At 44.8% G+C, this 24308-nt stretch overlaps 5 non-coding genes across 5 annotated transcripts; all 5 read left to right on the top strand.

The window, feature by feature from the left end:
- Window positions 1-3770: 3770 nt before the first annotated feature.
- LOC138286094 (small nucleolar RNA U3) lies at window positions 3771-3988 on the top strand. Its single transcript, XR_011201788.1, has one exon. It is a non-coding gene; the product is annotated as a small nucleolar RNA U3 (small nucleolar RNA).
- A 4121-nt stretch (window positions 3989-8109) lies between these two features.
- On the top strand, window positions 8110-8327 carry LOC138286093 (small nucleolar RNA U3). Its single transcript, XR_011201787.1, has one exon. It is a non-coding gene; the product is annotated as a small nucleolar RNA U3 (small nucleolar RNA).
- Window positions 8328-13349: 5022 nt separating this feature from the next.
- Window positions 13350-13567, top strand: LOC138285998 (small nucleolar RNA U3). The gene has a single exon (XR_011201697.1). It is a non-coding gene; the product is annotated as a small nucleolar RNA U3 (small nucleolar RNA).
- Window positions 13568-18589: 5022 nt separating this feature from the next.
- On the top strand, window positions 18590-18807 carry LOC138285997 (small nucleolar RNA U3). The gene has a single exon (XR_011201696.1). It is a non-coding gene; the product is annotated as a small nucleolar RNA U3 (small nucleolar RNA).
- Window positions 18808-22542: 3735 nt separating this feature from the next.
- Window positions 22543-22760, top strand: LOC138286171 (small nucleolar RNA U3). Its single transcript, XR_011201861.1, has one exon. It is a non-coding gene; the product is annotated as a small nucleolar RNA U3 (small nucleolar RNA).
- The last annotated feature ends 1548 nt before the right edge of the window (window positions 22761-24308 follow it).

The raw sequence follows: 24308 nt of genomic DNA, 5'->3' as shown, positions 1-24308 counted from the left end.
CTGGGAATGCATGAAAGAGCATGGGTGGATGCCTAAGATCACCCACTCCCTACCCATGGAACGCCTTCCCGGCAAACAGTAACGCAAGGCAGCGACTTGCGCTGCCATGGGTTACTCTAGATTTATTAAGACATGCAATGCCACGCAAGGTGGCCTTGCGTGGTTTAGTAAACCTCACTGATGCCCTGGTGTTGCTTTACGCTGTGATAACGCAAGCGTTTCATAAATCTGGGCCTCTATGTTTGATCTATTTTTAGAGTTTAGACATCTTCCACACAATTAGTGCCGCTCAGTGGCTTATCGCCCTGTCGAATTGACGTGGGGAAAAGGGGCTTTCTAATGCTAGTTAGTCTTTTTAGACTAAAACCAAGAGTAACACCCTGGTCACAGGTCCTAAAATGTATAAGGCTGTTGAGGATCTTAGACCGATGAGGACAAAGAACGCCGTCTTGGGCATTTGCTAAGGTGTTGCACGGGAACTCGCATAGCACAAAGTAACGTAAGCGTAAAGGATTGCATCTGATTACTTACCATAAAAGCCTGTAGGCGCAGCAGAAAATCATTCAGCTTCCCAGGAACGCTCGCACAACCTCTAGTACATCAAGGGCTAGATGTCTTAGGACATTGGAATTTTTAAAGATTCATTGGGGACAGTGAAGTTGCAACAATCAAATAATGGTTGGAATAAGCCATCTGGTCTAATATTCTAGCAAATGTCGTTTTTTTGGCTTTCCTGTTTAATTTAAAGCATTCTTACCTCATTGAACGAAATGTTGAGCTGTCAGCATAGGCGTCGTTCCTCTGCTGTCACATTAGTTAAATGCCCTGTCCCCTCGCTTTTGTCAATAACTCTCAACAGAAGACGTTTAATGATCCCTTTGGGCCCCTAATAATGTTCTCGTATGCTATATTAGAACACTGCAAGATTGATAGCCTCATGAAGAAAATCGGAATGCCAGCAGCTTTTAAACAGTAGAATAATCCCTGTACCTTGAAAATGGTAAAGCTGCAATGTGTGGAACCCCGGAGGCCGCCATTTTGGAGTTCAAACATGCCCCAATGCCGGGGAAACGAGGTGGGTGGGTTGGCGGCAGAGCGTGAATTGGAGAAGGTTCCGCTCTGGCGGCAGGCCAGTTGAGTGCTTCAAAACTTTGCCTAATCTTGGCTTTATAGGAGCCAGGAGCGTAGCCCGACTGCCTTCCCAGCAATGTCCTTTTTTAAAATAATGAAATAAATAGATAAGTAAATATAAAAACAAAAAACAAAGTAAGACTAAATTGTGGTACCCTCTAGCCTGCTGGAAGAGGGGATGTGGACTGTTTTTCGCCTTCAACTTGAGCCTGTCGTGCTGAAGCAATACTTTAGTTAGCGGCATAGACCACAGCAGCAGTTTTTAAAGTCTGTATCACTTACCATCTGAGAGCTAAGCCAGATGGCAGCAAAAATGCTGTTGTGACATCTTCCTGTGCCACTGGAACAGAGTGGCATAGCGTTATAAAAAGTTTCTGAAGAAAGAAACTGGAACTAGTGGGGCATATTTAAGAGAGGCTTGCACTGCAGTTGCGTGACTTCTAGTGACGCAACAGCGGTCAGACCTTTTAACCATATCTAGGAGATCACGCAAAGCCACTTGGCGTGGCTTTGAATAGTCCCGTAGATAGTGATTAAGGCAAGGCATTGTAAAGCGGTGCGCTGGCTTACTCTGCATTAGGGAGGCGATCCAAGGGCTTTGCAGTGTGTGTTCCAACGCAACACCCATGTTGTTAGACGCATCCCCAAATTTACAGAGCCATGTAAATCTGGGAATGCACCAACACCTTACCCCTCCCCAGGGGAGGGTCAGTGAGGAGAAATATCTTTATTTCTCTTTGTTGTTTCCCCTTTCTATGTGTGCTGCGTTTTGCAGCACGCATAGGAAAAGGGAAAAGCCTCCCAAGATTGTTTTTGTGTAGGAAGGTGCCTCTTCCTTCACAAAAACAATTTTGCCTACAACGCAGACAACCTTGCACCATGGTGCAAGGTTGCCGGCGCTGGCTCTAGGCAGTCAAAATGGCTCCAGCGCAGTGGAAAAGGACAGTATTGCATACATATAACACATTATTGCCCGTTTTCTTTGACACAGGGCACAGCAATGTGACTTGCTGTGCTGCCCTGCGCCAAAATGTCGTAAATCTGCCCCAGTGTTTGTAAGTGTCAGAGAGTTGTTGCAGAAAAGCCCTGATCTGGAAAGGAAGGGCAGAGTTGTATTTATGAAACAACTGTCTTTTGTTGATGGCTGTTCCTTTCTTCATTTGAGGAAGGGCTGGATGACGGATACATTCACTGAAATGTTCGGTTCCTATTCTGAAGAATACTAGGATCAAAATTGTCCCGACAAGGATTCACTCCCCGGTGAACGGAATCTTCTGTACAATAAAAATAAACCGTGTTTTGGATACTTCTATAATACAGAGATGCCTAAAAGTCATGGGGCCTGGAAAAGCTGCATATGTTCAAAGCGGCTGGTAGGACAAGGTGTTGCTGATGTGAAGGCTTTCTTTGATGTCCAGGTATTCAGAGCTCATCTGAAAGTGGTAGGTTCCGTTGTAACCCGTGGTTCCTGCGGAATGCCATCGCCTTGTAAGGGTCTTACACGTGAACTGGGGGAGAGTTACTTTGTTTGGGGAGACTGATTGAAGACATTGCCATACATTTGATCTGTGGTGCAACTTTTCAAAATGTAAAGGTAGGTTGCTTGCTACACCTTTTGTTTCCATACTTGCAAACCTACCAGGTCGTTTCTCATTCACTAGCAATCAGTATCACGCTTTCGGCACATTGAAAGGTCATAATCTGAACCAAATATTCTGATTGAAAACTGTCTTCCTGCAAAATCCTGTGGAACCTGCCGTTTTGTTTCAAGTTTTCCCCATTTTCCCTTGTGTAAGGCATTGCAGTAGTCCAAATGAGTGCTAATTAATGCTCTGCCTCTTAACATGTAAATCGATTTGCGTCAGGAAGTTGAACATCTCACCAAGATATCTGAGGATGAAACTACCAGAGAAATCCATGTCTTGGCTTGAGCTTCAAAATGAAGGCTGTGAACAAGAATAATTCCCAGTGTTTTCACCACCTACACTTTCAGCACAGTATGATGTGAACTCAGAGGGCAAGTGTGTGCTGCTTTACTTGAACAGAGTAAGCGCTCTGGTGATTCTGTCCGATCTCCAGTAAAATGCACCCACTTCGTGCAGTCTGATAATGCGTAGCCATCTTGAAATGGTAATAATTGTCATTTAGTGCAGTGCCGAAAGCTCTGGAAGTAACGGTAGACTGTCTTTTTTGTGAGTTTACCAACTGTTTCTCTTACTTTTTAAACAAGTTAAAATGTGTTTGTTGCGGTAAACGAGAGCAGGAAAGGAAAGTATGGCTGCCGTTTCTTTACCTGTTTGAACTTTAACTTTCATACTGTAGTCCTCTGTCTGTTTCAGGGGCAGCCAACAGGTAACCTGTGTGTGTGTGTGTGTCTGTGTGTGAGACAGGGCCGGGAAAAGGCAGGCTGAATTTGATTGGTGGCTGATTTCTGATATGCAAATTTTTAAAGCATTGTGTCACCCGAGTTCTAGGGAGAACTCTTTCTTGCACAGAAATGCACGCGCATCTGCTGAATGCTATTTTGTGGTCTTATCTATATATTTATATGTTTTTTGACTTGATGCCCAACAGGTGCTTACTGTAGGTAAGAAGGGTTTCCACTTTTTCTGTCTGTGTGAGCTGGAAGTGGTTCAGGCAAGACTATACTTTCAGGGATCATTTCTATAGTTTTTAACTGAGGAAATGTGTTCGAAAGTGTCTGGTCTTCGCTAACCACGAGGAAGAGTTGTAGTGTTTTCTTCTGAGCGCGAAGCCAGTGGACAGTGTTGCATTTGTGCAGCTGCTGTCTGCTATTGATGAACGTTCCTCTCTTCTTTTACGAAGAACTGGAGGAAGGAAACACAAACTGAGTGGTTAGCTTCTTGTTTCAGTTTAAGAGAGTACAGCATTTTAAACTTCTTTTCTTGGATATTTGATGGTTGCCAGATTCTCACTTGACTTGTATTTGCAATCACCTCTTTTGGGCTTTTTTGGGGCTTTCTTTTATAAACTGAGCTTTTCAAACGGTCTTTCTAATCGTAATTTGGTACATTTAAGTAAGGAGGGTCTTTTCAAATGGACCCGGGGAAGGGGAAGATTTACTCACCTCTTACGCAACTCAGCAGGACAACTTGAGGATAAAACGTAGAGAAACAAAGATATTTCTCCTTGTTGCTCCTCAGTTGGGAAGGCGTACGCGTTCCCAGGTTTACTACTCTTAGTAAATCTGGGAATGCATGAAAGAGCATGGGTGGATGCCTAAGATCACCCACTCCCTACCCATGGAACGCCTTCCCGGCAAACAGTAACGCAAGGCAGCGACTTGCGCTGCCATGGGTTACTCTAGATTTATTAAGACATGCAATGCCACGCAAGGTGGCCTTGCGTGGTTTAGTAAACCTCACTGATGCCCTGGTGTTGCCTTACGCTGTGATAACGCAAGCGTTTCATAAATCTGGGCCTCTATGTTTGATCTATTTTTAGAGTTTAGACATCTTCCACACAATTAGTGCCGCTCAGTGGCTTATCGCCCTGTCGAATTGACGTGGGGAAAAGGGGCTTTCTAATGCTAGTTAGTCTTTTTAGACTAAAACCAAGAGTAACACCCTGGTCACAGGTCCTAAAATGTATAAGGCTGTTGAGGATCTTAGACCGATGAGGACAAAGAACGCCGTCTTGGGCATTTGCTAAGGTGTTGCACGGGGACTCGCATAGCACAAAGTAACGTAAGCGTAAAGGATTGCATCTGATTACTTACCATAAAAGCCTGTAGGCGCAGCAGAAAATCATTCAGCTTCCCAGGAACGCTCGCACAACCTCTAGTACATCAAGGGCTAGATGTCTTAGGACATTGGAATTTTTTAAGATTCATTGGGGACAGTGAAGTTGCAACAATCAAATAATGGTTGGAATAAGCCATCTGGTCTAATATTCTAGCAAATGTCGTTTTTTTGGCTTTCCTGTTTAATTTAAAGCATTCTTACCTCATTGAACGAAATGTTGAGCTGTCAGCATAGGCGTCGTTCCTCTGCTGTCACATTAGTTAAATGCCCTGTCCCCTCGCTTTTGTCAATAACTCTCAACAGAAGACGTTTAATGATCCCTTTGGGCCCCTAATAATGTTCTCGTATGCTATATTAGAACACTGCAAGATTGATAGCCTCATGAAGAAAATCGGAATGCCAGCAGCTTTTAAACAGTAGAATAATCCCTGTACCTTGAAAATGGTAAAGCTGCAATGTGTGGAACCCCGGAGGCCGCCATTTTGGAGTTCAAACATGCCCCAATGCCGGGGAAACGAGGTGGGTGGGTTGGCGGCAGAGCGTGAATTGGAGAAGGTTCCGCTCTGGCGGCAGGCCAGTTGAGTGCTTCAAAACTTTGCCTAATCTTGGCTTTATAGGAGCCAGGAGCGTAGCCCGACTGCCTTCCCAGCAATGTCCTTTTTTAAAATAATGAAATAAATAGATAAGTAAATATAAAAACAAAAAACAAAGTAAGACTAAATTGTGGTACCCTCTAGCCTGCTGGAAGAGGGGATGTGGACTGTTTTTCGCCTTCAACTTGAGCCTGTCGTGCTGAAGCAATACTTTAGTTAGCGGCATAGACCACAGCAGCAGTTTTTAAAGTCTGTATCACTTACCATCTGAGAGCTAAGCCAGATGGCAGCAAAAATGCTGTTGTGACATCTTCCTGTGCCACTGGAACAGAGTGGCATAGCGTTATAAAAAGTTTCTGAAGAAAGGAACTGGAACTAGTGGGGCATATTTAAGAGAGGCTTGCACTGCAGTTGCGTGACTTCTAGTGACGCAACAGCGGTCAGACCTTTTAACCATATCTAGGAGATCACGCAAAGCCACTTGGCGTGGCTTTGAATAGTCCCGTAGATAGTGATTAAGGCAAGGCATTGTAAAGCGGTGCGCTGGCTTACTCTGCATTAGGGAGGCGATCCAAGGGCTTTGCAGTGTGTGTTCCAACGCAACACCCATGTTGTTAGACGCATCCCCAAATTTACAGAGCAATGTAAATCTGGGAATGCACCAACACCTTACCCCTCCCCAGGGGAGGGTCAGTGAGGAGAAATATCTTTATTTCTCTTTGTTGTTTCCCCTTTCTATGTGTGCTGCGTTTTGCAGCACGCATAGGAAAAGGGAAAAGCCTCCCAAGATTGTTTTTGTGTAGGAAGGTGCCTCTTCCTTCACAAAAACAATTTTGCCTACAACGCAGACAACCTTGCACCATGGTGCAAGGTTGCCGGCGCTGGCTCTAGGCAGTCAAAATGGCTCCAGCGCAGTGGAAAAGGACAGTATTGCATACATATAACACATTATTGCCCGTTTTCTTTGACACAGGGCACAGCAATGTGACTTGCTGTGCTGCCCTGCGCCAAAATGTCGTAAATCTGCCCCAGTGTTTGTAAGTGTCAGAGAGTTGTTGCAGAAAAGCCCTGATCTGGAAAGGAAGGGCAGAGTTGTATTTATGAAACAACTGTCTTTTGTTGATGGCTGTTCCTTTCTTCATTTGAGGAAGGGCTGGATGACGGATACATTCACTGAAATGTTCGGTTCCTATTCTGAAGAATACTAGGATCAAAATTGTCCCGACAAGGATTCACTCCCCGGTGAACGGAATCTTCTGTACAATAAAAATAAACCGTGTTTTGGATACTTCTATAATACAGAGATGCCTAAAAGTCATGGGGCCTGGAAAAGCTGCATATGTTCAAAGCGGCTGGTAGGACAAGGTGTTGCTGATGTGAAGGCTTTCTTTGATGTCCAGGTATTCAGAGCTCATCTGAAAGTGGTAGGTTCCGTTGTAACCCGTGGTTCCTGCGGAATGCCATCGCCTTGTAAGGGTCTTACACGTGAACTGGGGGAGAGTTACTTTGTTTGGGGAGACTGATTGAAGACATTGCCATACATTTGATCTGTGGTGCAACTTTTCAAAATGTAAAGGTAGGTTGCTTGCTACACCTTTTGTTTCCATACTTGCAAACCTACCAGGTCGTTTCTCATTCACTAGCAATCAGTATCACGCTTTCGGCACATTGAAAGGTCATAATCTGAACCAAATATTCTGATTGAAAACTGTCTTCCTGCAAAATCCTGTGGAACCTGCCGTTTTGTTTCAAGTTTTCCCCATTTTCCCTTGTGTAAGGCATTGCAATAGTCCAAATGAGTGCTAATTAATGCTCTGCCTCTTAACATGTAAATCGATTTGCGTCAGGAAGTTGAACATCTCACCAAGATATCTGAGGATGAAACTACCAGAGAAATCCATGTCTTGGCTTGAGCTTCAAAATGAAGGCTGTGAACAAGAATAATTCCCAGTGTTTTCACCACCTACACTTTCAGCACAGTATGATGTGAACTCAGAGGGCAAGTGTGTGCTGCTTTACTTGAACAGAGTAAGCGCTCTGGTGATTCTGTCCGATCTCCAGTAAAATGCACCCACTTCGTGCAGTCTGATAATGCGTAGCCATCTTGAAATGGTAATAATTGTCATTTAGTGCAGTGCCGAAAGCTCTGGAAGTAACGGTAGACTGTCTTTTTTGTGAGTTTACCAACTGTTTCTCTTACTTTTTAAACAAGTTAAAATGTGTTTGTTGCGGTAAACGAGAGCAGGAAAGGAAAGTATGGCTGCCGTTTCTTTACCTGTTTGAACTTTAACTTTCATACTGTAGTCCTCTGTCTGTTTCAGGGGCAGCCAACAGGTAACCTGTGTGTGTGTGTGTGTCTGTGTGTGAGACAGGGCCGGGAAAAGGCAGGCTGAATTTGATTGGTGGCTGATTTCTGATATGCAAATTTTTAAAGCATTGTGTCACCCGAGTTCTAGGGAGAACTCTTTCTTGCACAGAAATGCACGCGCATCTGCTGAATGCTATTTTGTGGTCTTATCTATATATTTATATGTTTTTTGACTTGATGCCCAACAGGTGCTTACTGTAGGTAAGAAGGGTTTCCACTTTTTCTGTCTGTGTGAGCTGGAAGTGGTTCAGGCAAGACTATACTTTCAGGGATCATTTCTATAGTTTTTAACTGAGGAAATGTGTTCGAAAGTGTCTGGTCTTCGCTAACCACGAGGAAGAGTTGTAGTGTTTTCTTCTGAGCGCGAAGCCAGTGGACAGTGTTGCATTTGTGCAGCTGCTGTCTGCTATTGATGAACGTTCCTCTCTTCTTTTACGAAGAACTGGAGGAAGGAAACACAAACTGAGTGGTTAGCTTCTTGTTTCAGTTTAAGAGAGTACAGCATTTTAAACTTCTTTTCTTGGATATTTGATGGTTGCCAGATTCTCACTTGACTTGTATTTGCAATCACCTCTTTTGGGCTTTTTTGGGGCTTTCTTTTATAAACTGAGCTTTTCAAATGGTCTTTCTTATCGTAATTTGGTACATTTAAGTAAGGAGGGTCTTTTCAAATGGACCCGGGGAAGGGGAAGATTTACTCACCTCTTATGCAACTCAGCAGGACAACTTGAGGATAAAACGTAGAGAAACAAAGATATTTCTCCTTGTTGCTCCTCAGTTGGGAAGGCGTACGCGTTCCCAGGTTTACTACTCTTAGTAAATCTGGGAATGCATGAAAGAGCATGGGTGGATGCCTAAGATCACCCACTCCCTACCCATGGAACGCCTTCCCGGCAAACAGTAACGCAAGGCAGCGACTTGCGCTGCCATGGGTTACTCTAGATTTATTAAGACATGCAATGCCACGCAAGGTGGCCTTGCGTGGTTTAGTAAACCTCACTGATGCCCTGGTGTTGCCTTACGCTGTGATAACGCAAGCGTTTCATAAATCTGGGCCTCTATGTTTGATCTATTTTTAGAGTTTAGACATCTTCCACACAATTAGTGCCGCTCAGTGGCTTATCGCCCTGTCGAATTGACGTGGGGAAAAGGGGCTTTCTAATGCTAGTTAGTCTTTTTAGACTAAAACCAAGAGTAACACCCTGGTCACAGGTCCTAAAATGTATAAGGCTGTTGAGGATCTTAGACCGATGAGGACAAAGAACGCCGTCTTGGGCATTTGCTAAGGTGTTGCACGGGGACTCGCATAGCACAAAGTAACGTAAGCGTAAAGGATTGCATCTGATTACTTACCATAAAAGCCTGTAGGCGCAGCAGAAAATCATTCAGCTTCCCAGGAACGCTCGCACAACCTCTAGTACATCAAGGGCTAGATGTCTTAGGACATTGGAATTTTTTAAGATTCATTGGGGACAGTGAAGTTGCAACAATCAAATAATGGTTGGAATAAGCCATCTGGTCTAATATTCTAGCAAATGTCGTTTTTTTGGCTTTCCTGTTTAATTTAAAGCATTCTTACCTCATTGAACGAAATGTTGAGCTGTCAGCATAGGCGTCGTTCCTCTGCTGTCACATTAGTTAAATGCCCTGTCCCCTCGCTTTTGTCAATAACTCTCAACAGAAGACGTTTAATGATCCCTTTGGGCCCCTAATAATGTTCTCGTATGCTATATTAGAACACTGCAAGATTGATAGCCTCATGAAGAAAATCGGAATGCCAGCAGCTTTTAAACAGTAGAATAATCCCTGTACCTTGAAAATGGTAAAGCTGCAATGTGTGGAACCCCGGAGGCCGCCATTTTGGAGTTCAAACATGCCCCAATGCCGGGGAAACGAGGTGGGTGGGTTGGCGGCAGAGCGTGAATTGGAGAAGGTTCCGCTCTGGCGGCAGGCCAGTTGAGTGCTTCAAAACTTTGCCTAATCTTGGCTTTATAGGAGCCAGGAGCGTAGCCCGACTGCCTTCCCAGCAATGTCCTTTTTTAAAATAATGAAATAAATAGATAAGTAAATATAAAAACAAAAAACAAAGTAAGACTAAATTGTGGTACCCTCTAGCCTGCTGGAAGAGGGGATGTGGACTGTTTTTCGCCTTCAACTTGAGCCTGTCGTGCTGAAGCAATACTTTAGTTAGCGGCATAGACCACAGCAGCAGTTTTTAAAGTCTGTATCACTTACCATCTGAGAGCTAAGCCAGATGGCAGCAAAAATGCTGTTGTGACATCTTCCTGTGCCACTGGAACAGAGTGGCATAGCGTTATAAAAAGTTTCTGAAGAAAGAAACTGGAACTAGTGGGGCATATTTAAGAGAGGCTTGCACTGCAGTTGCGTGACTTCTAGTGACGCAACAGCGGTCAGACCTTTTAACCATATCTAGGAGATCACGCAAAGCCACTTGGCGTGGCTTTGAATAGTCCCGTAGATAGTGATTAAGGCAAGGCATTGTAAAGCGGTGCGCTGGCTTACTCTGCATTAGGGAGGCGATCCAAGGGCTTTGCAGTGTGTGTTCCAACGCAACACCCATGTTGTTAGACGCATCCCCAAATTTACAGAGCAATGTAAATCTGGGAATGCACCAACACCTTACCCCTCCCCAGGGGAGGGTCAGTGAGGAGAAATATCTTTATTTCTCTTTGTTGTTTCCCCTTTCTATGTGTGCTGCGTTTTGCAGCACACATAGGAAAAGGGAAAAGCCTCCCAAGATTGTTTTTGTGTAGGAAGGTGCCTCTTCCTTCACAAAAACAATTTTGCCTACAACGCAGACAACCTTGCACCATGGTGCAAGGTTGCCGGCGCTGGCTCTAGGCAGTCAAAATGGCTCCAGCGCAGTGGAAAAGGACAGTATTGCATACATATAACACATTATTGCCCGTTTTCTTTGACACAGGGCACAGCAATGTGACTTGCTGTGCTGCCCTGCGCCAAAATGTCGTAAATCTGCCCCAGTGTTTGTAAGTGTCAGAGAGTTGTTGCAGAAAAGCCCTGATCTGGAAAGGAAGGGCAGAGTTGTATTTATGAAACAACTGTCTTTTGTTGATGGCTGTTCCTTTCTTCATTTGAGGAAGGGCTGGATGACGGATACATTCACTGAAATGTTCGGTTCCTATTCTGAAGAATACTAGGATCAAAATTGTCCCGACAAGGATTCACTCCCCGGTGAACGGAATCTTCTGTACAAGAAAAATAAACCGTGTTTTGGATACTTCTATAATACAGAGGCCCATATTTATACTTTTTGACGCTAAACTGCGCTAACGCAGTTTAGCGTCAAAAAGTTTTGCGCCGGCTAACGCCATTCTGAAGCGCCATGCGGGCGCCGTATTTATTGAATGGCGTTAGCCGGCGCAAGCAGACCGGCGCTGCCTGGTGTGCGCGAGAAAAACCACGTACACCAGGCAGCGCCGGCGTAGGGGGAAAATGGCGCATGGGCGTCTTAAAATGGGGCAAGTCAGGTTACGTCGAAAAAATCGTCGTAACCCGACTTGCGCCATTTATTTTCGACGCCCATCCCCCATCAACATGACTCCTATCATTGTAAAGATAGGAGTCATGCCCCCTTGCCCAATGGCCATGCCCAGGGGACTTCTGTCCCCTGGGCATGGTCATTGGGCATAGTGGCATGTAGGGGGGCACAAATCAGACCCCCTATGCCAAAAAAAATTATAAAAAAAAAATAAAAAAATACTTACCTGAATGTCCCTGGGGTGGGTCCCTCCAGCCTTGGGTGTCCTCCTGGGGTGGGCAAGGGTGGCAGGGGGGGTCCCTGGGGGCAGGGGAGGGCACTGTGGGCTCATTTTGAGCCCACTTGTCCCTTAACGCCATGCCTGACCCAGGCGTTAAAAAGCGGCGCAAATGCGCCGTTTTAAGCCACGCCCACTCCCGGGCGTCTCTTTTGCCCGGGAGTATAAATACCACGTAAAGGCCTGGGAGTCATTTTTTAGACGGGAACGCCTCCCTTGCATATCATTAACGCAAGGAAGGGGTTCACGCTAAAAAATGACGCACATTCCGGGAACTTTGGCGCTAGACGCCTCTAACGCCATAGTATAAATATGGCGTTAGTTGGCGTTAGTTTAGCGTCGAATTTGCGTCGAAAAAAACGACGCAAATTCGGCGCAGAGATGCCTAAAAGTCATGGGGCCTGGAAAAGCTGCATATGTTCAAAGCGGCTGGTAGGACAAGGTGTTGCTGATGTGAAGGCTTTCTTTGATGTCCAGGTATTCAGAGCTCATCTGAAAGTGGTAGGTTCCGTTGTAACCCGTGGTTCCTGCGGAATGCCATCGCCTTGTAAGGGTCTTACACGTGAACTGGGGGAGAGTTACTTTGTTTGGGGAGACTGATTGAAGACATTGCCATACATTTGATCTGTGGTGCAACTTTTCAAAATGTAAAGGTAGGTTGCTTGCTACACCTTTTGTTTCCATACTTGCAAACCTACCAGGTCGTTTCTCATTCACTAGCAATCAGTATCACGCTTTCGGCACATTGAAAGGTCATAATCTGAACCAAATATTCTGATTGAAAACTGTCTTCCTGCAAAATCCTGTGGAACCTGCCGTTTTGTTTCAAGTTTTCCCCATTTTCCCTTGTGTAAGGCATTGCAGTAGTCCAAATGAGTGCTAATTAATGCTCTGCCTCTTAACATGTAAATCGATTTGCGTCAGGAAGTTGAACATCTCACCAAGATATCTGAGGATGAAACTACCAGAGAAATCCATGTCTTGGCTTGAGCTTCAAAATGAAGGCTGTGAACAAGAATAATTCCCAGTGTTTTCACCACCTACACTTTCAGCACAGTATGATGTGAACTCAGAGGGCAAGTGTGTGCTGCTTTACTTGAACAGAGTAAGCGCTCTGGTGATTCTGTCCGATCTCCAGTAAAATGCACCCACTTCGTGCAGTCTGATAATGCGTAGCCATCTTGAAATGGTAATAATTGTCATTTAGTGCAGTGCCGAAAGCTCTGGAAGTAACGGTAGACTGTCTTTTTTGTGAGTTTACCAACTGTTTCTCTTACTTTTTAAACAAGTTAAAATGTGTTTGTTGCGGTAAACGAGAGCAGGAAAGGAAAGTATGGCTGCCGTTTCTTTACCTGTTTGAACTTTAACTTTCATACTGTAGTCCTCTGTCTGTTTCAGGGGCAGCCAACAGGTAACCTGTGTGTGTGTGTGTCTGTGTGTGAGACAGGGCCGGGAAAAGGCAGGCTGAATTTGATTGGTGGCTGATTTCTGATATGCAAATTTTTAAAGCATTGTGTCACCCGAGTTCTAGGGAGAACTCTTTCTTGCACAGAAATGCACGCGCATCTGCTGAATGCTATTTTGTGGTCTTATCTATATATTTATATGTTTTTTGACTTGATGCCCAACAGGTGCTTACTGTAGGTAAGAAGGGTTTCCACTTTTTCTGTCTGTGTGAGCTGGAAGTGGTTCAGGCAAGACTATACTTTCAGGGATCATTTCTATAGTTTTTAACTGAGGAAATGTGTTCGAAAGTGTCTGGTCTTCGCTAACCACGAGGAAGAGTTGTAGTGTTTTCTTCTGAGCGCGAAGCCAGTTGACAGTGTTGCATTTGTGCAGCTGCTGTCTGCTATTGATGAACGTTCCTCTCTTCTTTTACGAAGAACTGGAGGAAGGAAACACAAACTGAGTGGTTAGCTTCTTGTTTCAGTTTAAGAGAGTACAGCATTTTAAACTTCTTTTCTTGGATATTTGATGGTTGCCAGATTCTCACTTGACTTGTATTTGCAATCACCTCTTTTGGGCTTTTTTGGGGCTTTCTTTTATAAACTGAGCTTTTCAAACGGTCTTTCTAATCGTAATTTGGTACATTTAAGTAAGGAGGGTCTTTTCAAATGGACCCGGGGAAGGGGAAGATTTACTCACCTCTTACGCAACTCAGCAGGACAACTTGAGGATAAAACGTAGAGAAACAAAGATATTTCTCCTTGTTGCTCCTCAGTTGGGAAGGCGTACGCGTTCCCAGGTTTACTACTCTTAGTAAATCTGGGAATGCATGAAAGAGCATGGGTGGATGCCTAAGATCACCCACTCCCTACCCATGGAACGCCTTCCCGGCAAACAGTAACGCAAGGCAGCGACTTGCGCTGCCATGGGTTACTCTAGATTTATTAAGACATGCAATGCCACGCAAGGTGGCCTTGCGTGGTTTAGTAAACCTCACTGATGCCCTGGTGTTGCCTTACGCTGTGATAACGCAAGCGTTTCATAAATCTGGGCCTCTATGTTTGATCTATTTTTAGAGTTTAGACATCTTCCACACAATTAGTGCCGCTCAGTGGCTTATCGCCCTGTCGAATTGACGTGGGGAAAAGGGGCTTTCTAATGCTAGTTAGTCTTTTTAGACTAAAACCAAGAGTAACACCCTGGTCACAGGTCCTAAAATGTATAAGGCTGTTGAGGATCTTAGACCGATGAGGACAAAGAACGCCGTCTTGGGCATTTGCTAAGGTGTTGCACGGGGACTCGCATAGCACAAAGTAACGTAAGCGTAAAGGATTGCATCTGATTACTTACCATAAAAGCCTGTAGGCGCAGCAGAAAATCATTCAGCTTCCCAGGAACGCTCGCACAACCTCTAGTACATCAAGGGCTAGATGTCTTAGGACATTGGAATTTTTTAAGATTCATTGGGGACAGTGAAGTTGCAACAATCAAATAATGGTTGGAATAAGCCATCTGGTCTAATATTCTAGCAAATGTCGTTTTTTTGGCTTTCCTGTTTAATTTAAAGCATTCTTACCTCATTGAACGAAATGTTGAGCTGTCAGCATAGGCGTCGTTCCTCTGCTGTCACATTAGTTAAATGCCCTGTCCCCTCGCTTTTGTCAATAACTCTCAACAGAAGACGTTTAATGATCCCTTTGGGCCCCTAATAATGTTCTCGTATGCTATATTAGAACACTGCAAGATTGATAGCCTCATGAAGAAAATCGGAATGCCAGCAGCTTTTAAACAGTAGAATAATCCCTGTACCTTGAAAATGGTAAAGCTGCAATGTGTGGAACCCCGGAGGCCGCCATTTTGGAGTTCAAACATGCCCCAATGCCGGGGAAACGAGGTGGGTGGGTTGGCGGCAGAGCGTGAATTGGAGAAGGTTCCGCTCTGGCGGCAGGCCAGTTGAGTGCTTCAAAACTTTGCCTAATCTTGGCTTTATAGGAGCCAGGAGCGTAGCCCGACTGCCTTCCCAGCAATGTCCTTTTTTAAAATAATGAAATAAATAGATAAGTAAATATAAAAACAAAAAACAAAGTAAGACTAAATTGTGGTACCCTCTAGCCTGCTGGAAGAGGGGATGTGGACTGTTTTTCGCCTTCAACTTGAGCCTGTCGTGCTGAAGCAATACTTTAGTTAGCGGCATAGACCACAGCAGCAGTTTTTAAAGTCTGTATCACTTACCATCTGAGAGCTAAGCCAGATGGCAGCAAAAATGCTGTTGTGACATCTTCCTGTGCCACTGGAACAGAGTGGCATAGCGTTATAAAAAGTTTCTGAAGAAAGAAACTGGAACTAGTGGGGCATATTTAAGAGAGGCTTGCACTGCAGTTGCGTGACTTCTAGTGACGCAACAGCGGTCAGACCTTTTAACCATATCTAGGAGATCACGCAAAGCCACTTGGCGTGGCTTTGAATAGTCCCGTAGATAGTGATTAAGGCAAGGCATTGTAAAGCGGTGCGCTGGCTTACTCTGCATTAGGGAGGCGATCCAAGGGCTTTGCAGTGTGTGTTCCAACGCAACACCCATGTTGTTAGACGCATCCCCAAATTTACAGAGCAATGTAAATCTGGGAATGCACCAACACCTTACCCCTCCCCAGGGGAGGGTCAGTGAGGAGAAATATCTTTATTTCTCTTTGTTGTTTCCCCTTTCTATGTGTGCTGCGTTTTGCAGCACGCATAGGAAAAGGGAAAAGCCTCCCAAGATTGTTTTTGTGTAGGAAGGTGCCTCTTCCTTCACAAAAACAATTTTGCCTACAACGCAGACAACCTTGCACCATGGTGCAAGGTTGCCGGCGCTGGCTCTAGGCAGTCAAAATGGCTCCAGCGCAGTGGAAAAGGACAGTATTGCATACATATAACACATTATTGCCCGTTTTCTTTGACACAGGGCACAGCAATGTGACTTGCTGTGCTGCCCTGCGCCAAAATGTCGTAAATCTGCCCCAGTGTTTGTAAGTGTCAGAGAGTTGTTGCAGAAAAGCCCTGATCTGGAAAGGAAGGGCAGAGTTGTATTTATGAAACAACTGTCTTTTGTTGATGGCTGTTCCTTTCTTCATTTGAGGAAGGGCTGGATGACGGATACATTCACTGAAATGTTCGGTTCCTATTCTGAAGAATACTAGGATCAAAATTGTCCCGACAAGGATTCACTCCCCGGTGAACGGAATCTTCTGTACAAGAAAAATAAACCGTGTTTTGGATACTTCTATAATACAGAGGCCCATATTTATACTTTTTGACGCTAAACTGCGCTAACGCAGTTTAGCGTCAAAAAGTTTTGCGCCGGCTAACGCCATTCTGAAGCGCCATGCGGGCGCCGTATTTATTGAATGGCGTTAGCCGGCGCAAGCAGACCGGCGCTGCCTGGTGTGCGCGAGAAAAACCACGTACACCAGGCAGCGCCGGCGTAGGGGGAAAATGGCGCATGGGCGTCTTAAAATGGGGCAAGTCAGGTTACGTCGAAAAAATCGTCGTAACCCGACTTGCGCCATTTATTTTCGACGCCCATCCCCCATCAACATGACTCCTATCATTGTAAAGATAGGAGTCATGCCCCCTTGCCCAATGGCCATGCCCAGGGGACTTCTGTCCCCTGGGCATGGTCATTGGGCATAGTGGCATGTAGGGGGGCACAAATCAGACCCCCTATGCCAAAAAAAATTATAAAAAAAAAATAAAAAAATACTTACCTGAATGTCCCTGGGGTGGGTCCCTCCAGCCTTGGGTGTCCTCCTGGGGTGGGCAAGGGTGGCAGGGGGGGTCCCTGGGGGCAGGGGAGGGCACTGTGGGCTCATTTTGAGCCCACTTGTCCCTTAACGCCATGCCTGACCCAGGCGTTAAAAAGCGGCGCAAATGCGCCGTTTTAAGCCACGCCCACTCCCGGGCGTCTCTTTTGCCCGGGAGTATAAATACCACGTAAAGGCCTGGGAGTCATTTTTTAGACGGGAACGCCTCCCTTGCATATCATTAACGCAAGGAAGGGGTTCACGCTAAAAAATGACGCACATTCCGGGAACTTTGGCGCTAGACGCCTCTAACGCCATAGTATAAATATGGCGTTAGTTGGCGTTAGTTTAGCGTCGAATTTGCGTCGAAAAAAACGACGCAAATTCGGCGCAGAGATGCCTAAAAGTCATGGGGCCTGGAAAAGCTGCATATGTTCAAAGCGGCTGGTAGGACAAGGTGTTGCTGATGTGAAGGCTTTCTTTGATGTCCAGGTATTCAGAGCTCATCTGAAAGTGGTAGGTTCCGTTGTAACCCGTGGTTCCTGCGGAATGCCATCGCCTTGTAAGGGTCTTACACGTGAACTGGGGGAGAGTTACTTTGTTTGGGGAGACTGATTGAAGACATTGCCATACATTTGATCTGTGGTGCAACTTTTCAAAATGTAAAGGTAGGTTGCTTGCTACACCTTTTGTTTCCATACTTGCAAACCTACCAGGTCGTTTCTCATTCACTAGCAATCAGTATCACGCTTTCGGCACATTGAAAGGTCATAATCTGAACCAAATATTCTGATTGAAAACTGTCTTCCTGCAAAATCCTGTGGAACCTGCCGTTTTGTTTCAAGTTTTCCCCATTTTCCCTTGTGTAAGGCATTGCAGTAGTCCAAATGAGTGCTAATTAATGCTCTGCCTCTTAACATCTAAATCGATTTGCGTCAGGAAGTTGAACATCTCACCAAGATATCTGAGGATGAAACTACCAGAGAAATCCATGTCTTGGCTTGAGCTTCAAAATGAAGGCTGTGAACAAGAATAATTCCCAGTGTTTTCACCACCTACACTTTCAGCACAGTATGATGTGAACTCAGAGGGCAAGTGTGTGCTGCTTTACTTGAACAGAGTAAGCGCTCTGGTGATTCTGTCCGATCTCCAGTAAAATGCACCCACTTCGTGCAGTCTGATAATGCGTAGCCATCTTGAAATGGTAATAATTGTCATTTAGTGCAGTGCCGAAAGCTCTGGAAGTAACGGTAGACTGTCTTTTTTGTGAGTTTACCAACTGTTTCTCTTACTTTTTAAACAAGTTAAAATGTGTTTGTTGCGGTAAACGAGAGCAGGAAAGGAAAGTATGGCTGCCGTTTCTTTACCTGTTTGAACTTTAACTTTCATACTGTAGTCCTCTGTCTGTTTCAGGGGCAGCCAACAGGTAACCTGTGTGTGTGTGTGTCTGTGTGTGAGACAGGGCCGGGAAAAGGCAGGCTGAATTTGATTGGTGGCTGATTTCTGATATGCAAATTTTTAAAGCATTGTGTCACCCGAGTTCTAGGGAGAACTCTTTCTTGCACAGAAATGCACGCGCATCTGCTGAATGCTATTTTGTGGTCTTATCTATATATTTATATGTTTTTTGACTTGATGCCCAACAGGTGCTTACTGTAGGTAAGAAGGGTTTCCACTTTTTCTGTCTGTGTGAGCTGGAAGTGGTTCAGGCAAGACTATACTTTCAGGGATCATTTCTATAGTTTTTAACTGAGGAAATGTGTTCGAAAGTGTCTGGTCTTCGCTAACCACGAGGAAGAGTTGTAGTGTTTTCTTCTGAGCGCGAAGCCAGTTGACAGTGTTGCATTTGTGCAGCTGCTGTCTGCTATTGATGAACGTTCCTCTCTTCTTTTACGAAGAACTGGAGGAAGGAAACACAAACTGAGTGGTTAGCTTCTTGTTTCAGTTTAAGAGAGTACAGCATTTTAAACTTCTTTTCTTGGATATTTGATGGTTGCCAGATTCTCACTTGACTTGTATTTGCAATCACCTCTTTTGGGCTTTTTTGGGGCTTTCTTTTATAAACTGAGCTTTTCAAACGGTCTTTCTAATCGTAATTTGGTACATTTAAGTAAGGAGGGTCTTTTCAAATGGACCCGGGGAAGGGGAAGATTTACTCACCTCTTACGCAACTCAGCAGGACAACTTGAGGATAAAACGTAGAGAAACAAAGATATTTCTCCTTGTTGCTCCTCAGTTGGGAAGGCGTACGCGTTCCCAGGTTTACTACTCTTAGTAAATCTGGGAATGCATGAAAGAGCATGGGTGGATGCCTAAGATCACCCACTCCCTACCCATGGAACGCCTTCCCGGCAAACAGTAACGCAAGGCAGCGACTTGCGCTGCCATGGGTTACTCTAGATTTATTAAGACATGCAATGCCACGCAAGGTGGCCTTGCGTGGTTTAGTAAACCTCACTGATGCCCTGGTGTTGCCTTACGCTGTGATAACGCAAGCGTTTCATAAATCTGGGCCTCTATGTTTGATCTATTTTTAGAGTTTAGACATCTTCCACACAATTAGTGCCGCTCAGTGGCTTATCGCCCTGTCGAATTGACGTGGGGAAAAGGGGCTTTCTAATGCTAGTTAGTCTTTTTAGACTAAAACCAAGAGTAACACCCTGGTCACAGGTCCTAAAATGTATAAGGCTGTTGAGGATCTTAGACCGATGAGGACAAAGAACGCCGTCTTGGGCATTTGCTAAGGTGTTGCACGGGGACTCGCATAGCACAAAGTAACGTAAGCGTAAAGGATTGCATCTGATTACTTACCATAAAAGCCTGTAGGCGCAGCAGAAAATCATTCAGCTTCCCAGGAACGCTCGCACAACCTCTAGTACATCAAGGGCTAGATGTCTTAGGACATTGGAATTTTTTAAGATTCATTGGGGACAGTGAAGTTGCAACAATCAAATAATGGTTGGAATAAGCCATCTGGTCTAATATTCTAGCAAATGTCGTTTTTTTGGCTTTCCTGTTTAATTTAAAGCATTCTTACCTCATTGAACGAAATGTTGAGCTGTCAGCATAGGCGTCGTTCCTCTGCTGTCACATTAGTTAAATGCCCTGTCCCCTCGCTTTTGTCAATAACTCTCAACAGAAGACGTTTAATGATCCCTTTGGGCCCCTAATAATGTTCTCGTATGCTATATTAGAACACTGCAAGATTGATAGCCTCATGAAGAAAATCGGAATGCCAGCAGCTTTTAAACAGTAGAATAATCCCTGTACCTTGAAAATGGTAAAGCTGCAATGTGTGGAACCCCGGAGGCCGCCATTTTGGAGTTCAAACATGCCCCAATGCCGGGGAAACGAGGTGGGTGGGTTGGCGGCAGAGCGTGAATTGGAGAAGGTTCCGCTCTGGCGGCAGGCCAGTTGAGTGCTTCAAAACTTTGCCTAATCTTGGCTTTATAGGAGCCAGGAGCGTAGCCCGACTGCCTTCCCAGCAATGTCCTTTTTTAAAATAATGAAATAAATAGATAAGTAAATATAAAAACAAAAAACAAAGTAAGACTAAATTGTGGTACCCTCTAGCCTGCTGGAAGAGGGGATGTGGACTGTTTTTCGCCTTCAACTTGAGCCTGTCGTGCTGAAGCAATACTTTAGTTAGCGGCATAGACCACAGCAGCAGTTTTTAAAGTCTGTATCACTTACCATCTGAGAGCTAAGCCAGATGGCAGCAAAAATGCTGTTGTGACATCTTCCTGTGCCACTGGAACAGAGTGGCATAGCGTTATAAAAAGTTTCTGAAGAAAGAAACTGGAACTAGTGGGGCATATTTAAGAGAGGCTTGCACTGCAGTTGCGTGACTTCTAGTGACGCAACAGCGGTCAGACCTTTTAACCATATCTAGGAGATCACGCAAAGCCACTTGGCGTGGCTTTGAATAGTCCCGTAGATAGTGATTAAGGCAAGGCATTGTAAAGCGGTGCGCTGGCTTACTCTGCATTAGGGAGGCGATCCAAGGGCTTTGCAGTGTGTGTTCCAACGCAACACCCATGTTGTTAGACGCATCCCCAAATTTACAGAGCAATGTAAATCTGGGAATGCACCAACACCTTACCCCTCCCCAGGGGAGGGTCAGTGAGGAGAAATATCTTTATTTCTCTTTGTTGTTTCCCCTTTCTATGTGTGCTGCGTTTTGCAGCACGCATAGGAAAAGGGAAAAGCCTCCCAAGATTGTTTTTGTGTAGGAAGGTGCCTCTTCCTTCACAAAAACAATTTTGCCTACAACGCAGACAACCTTGCACCATGGTGCAAGGTTGCCGGCGCTGGCTCTAGGCAGTCAAAATGGCTCCAGCGCAGTGGAAAAGGACAGTATTGCATACATATAACACATTATTGCCCGTTTTCTTTGACACAGGGCACAGCAATGTGACTTGCTGTGCTGCCCTGCGCCAAAATGTCGTAAATCTGCCCCAGTGTTTGTAAGTGTCAGAGAGTTGTTGCAGAAAAGCCCTGATCTGGAAAGGAAGGGCAGAGTTGTATTTATGAAACAACTGTCTTTTGTTGATGGCTGTTCCTTTCTTCATTTGAGGAAGGGCTGGATGACGGATACATTCACTGAAATGTTCGGTTCCTATTCTGAAGAATACTAGGATCAAAATTGTCCCGACAAGGATTCACTCCCCGGTGAACGGAATCTTCTGTACAAGAAAAATAAACCGTGTTTTGGATACTTCTATAATACAGAGATGCCTAAAAGTCATGGGGCCTGGAAAAGCTGCATATGTTCAAAGCGGCTGGTAGGACAAGGTGTTGCTGATGTGAAGGCTTTCTTTGATGTCCAGGTATTCAGAGCTCATCTGAAAGTGGTAGGTTCCGTTGTAACCCGTGGTTCCTGCGGAATGCCATCGCCTTGTAAGGGTCTTACACGTGAACTGGGGGAGAGTTACTTTGAAATCCATGTCTTGGCTTGAGCTTCAAAATGAAGGCTGTGAACAAGAATAATTCCCAGTGTTTTCACCACCTACACTTTCAGCACAGTATGATGTGAACTCAGAGGGCAAGTGTGTGCTGCTTTACTTGAACAGAGTAAGCGCTCTGGTGATTCTGTCCGATCTCCAGTAAAATGCACCCACTTCGTGCAGTCTGATAATGCGTAGCCATCTTGAAATGGTAATAATTGTCATTTAGTGCAGTGCCGAAAGCTCTGGAAGTAACGGTAGACTGTCTTTTTTGTGAGTTTACCAACTGTTTCTCTTACTTTTTAAACAAGTTAAAATGTGTTTGTTGCGGTAAACGAGAGCAGGAAAGGAAAGTATGGCTGCCGTTTCTTTACCTGTTTGAACTTTAACTTTCATACTGTAGTCCTCTGTCTGTTTCAGGGGCAGCCAACAGGTAACCTGTGTGTGTGTGTGTCTGTGTGTGAGACAGGGCCGGGAAAAGGCAGGCTGAATTTGATTGGTGGCTGATTTCTGATATGCAAATTTTTAAAGCATTGTGTCACCCGAGTTCTAGGGAGAACTCTTTCTTGCACAGAAATGCACGCGCATCTGCTGAATGCTATTTTGTGGTCTTATCTATATATTTATATGTTTTTTGACTTGATGCCCAACAGGTGCTTACTGTAGGTAAGAAGGGTTTCCACTTTTTCTGTCTGTGTGAGCTGGAAGTGGTTCAGGCAAGACTATACTTTCAGGGATCATTTCTATAGTTTTTAACTGAGGAAATGTGTTCGAAAGTGTCTGGTCTTCGCTAACCACGAGGAAGAGTTGTAGTGGTTTCTTCTGAGCGCGAAGCCAGTTGACAGTGATGCATTTGTGCAGCTGCTGTCTGCTATTGATGAACGTTCCTCTCTTCTTTTACGAAGAACTGGAGGAAGGAAACACAAACTGAGTGGTTAGCTTCTTGTTTCAGTTTAAGAGAGTACAGCATTTTAAACTTCTTTTCTTGGATATTTGATGGTTGCCAGATTCTCACTTGACTTGTATTTGCAATCACCTCTTTTGGGCTTTTTTGGGGCTTTCTTTTATAAACTGAGCTTTTCAAACGGTCTTTCTAATCGTAATTTGGTACATTTAAGTAAGGAGGGTCTTTTCAAATGGACCCGGGGAAGGGGAAGATTTACTCACCTCTTACGCAACTCAGCAGGACAACTTGAGGATAAAACGTAGAGAAACAAAGATATTTCTCCTTGTTGCTCCTCAGTTGGGAAGGCGTACGCGTTCCCAGGTTTACTACTCTTAGTAAATCTGGGAATGCATGAAAGAGCATGGGTGGATGCCTAAGATCACCCACTCCCTACCCATGGAACGCCTTCCCGGCAAACAGTAACGCAAGGCAGCGACTTGCGCTGCCATGGGTTACTCTAGATTTATTAAGACATGCAATGCCACGCAAGGTGGCCTTGCGTGGTTTAGTAAACCTCACTGATGCCCTGGTGTTGCCTTACGCTGTGATAACGCAAGCGTTTCATAAATCTGGGCCTCTATGTTTGATCTATTTTTAGAGTTTAGACATCTTCCACACAATTAGTGCCGCTCAGTGGCTTATCGCCCTGTCGAATTGACGTGGGGAAAAGGGGCTTTCTAATGCTAGTTAGTCTTTTTAGACTAAAACCAAGAGTAACACCCTGGTCACAGGTCCTAAAATGTATAAGGCTGTTGAGGATCTTAGACCGATGAGGACAAAGAACGCCGTCTTGGGCATTTGCTAAGGTGTTGCACGGGGACTCGCATAGCACAAAGTAACGTAAGCGTAAAGGATTGCATCTGATTACTTACCATAAAAGCCTGTAGGCGCAGCAGAAAATCATTCAGCTTCCCAGGAACGCTCGCACAACCTCTAGTACATCAAGGGCTAGATGTCTTAGGACATTGGAATTTTTTAAGATTCATTGGGGACAGTGAAGTTGCAACAATCAAATAATGGTTGGAATAAGCCATCTGGTCTAATATTCTAGCAAATGTCGTTTTTTTGGCTTTCCTGTTTAATTTAAAGCATTCTTACCTCATTGAACGAAATGTTGAGCTGTCAGCATAGGCGTCGTTCCTCTGCTGTCACATTAGTTAAATGCCCTGTCCCCTCGCTTTTGTCAATAACTCTCAACAGAAGACGTTTAATGATCCCTTTGGGCCCCTAATAATGTTCTCGTATGCTATATTAGAACACTGCAAGATTGATAGCCTCATGAAGAAAATCGGAATGCCAGCAGCTTTTAAACAGTAGAATAATCCCTGTACCTTGAAAATGGTAAAGCTGCAATGTGTGGAACCCCGGAGGCCGCCATTTTGGAGTTCAAACATGCCCCAATGCCGGGGAAACGAGGTGGGTGGGTTGGCGGCAGAGCGTGAATTGGAGAAGGTTCCGCTCTGGCGGCAGGCCAGTTGAGTGCTTCAAAACTTTGCCTAATCTTGGCTTTATAGGAGCCAGGAGCGTAGCCCGACTGC

The sequence above is a fragment of the Pleurodeles waltl genome, chromosome 3_1 (assembly GCF_031143425.1).
Source record: "Pleurodeles waltl isolate 20211129_DDA chromosome 3_1, aPleWal1.hap1.20221129, whole genome shotgun sequence".
NCBI lineage: Eukaryota > Metazoa > Chordata > Amphibia > Caudata > Salamandridae > Pleurodeles > Pleurodeles waltl.
The sequence above is the reverse complement of the archived record's forward strand: the minus strand, read 5'-3'. Positions and strand labels throughout refer to the sequence as shown.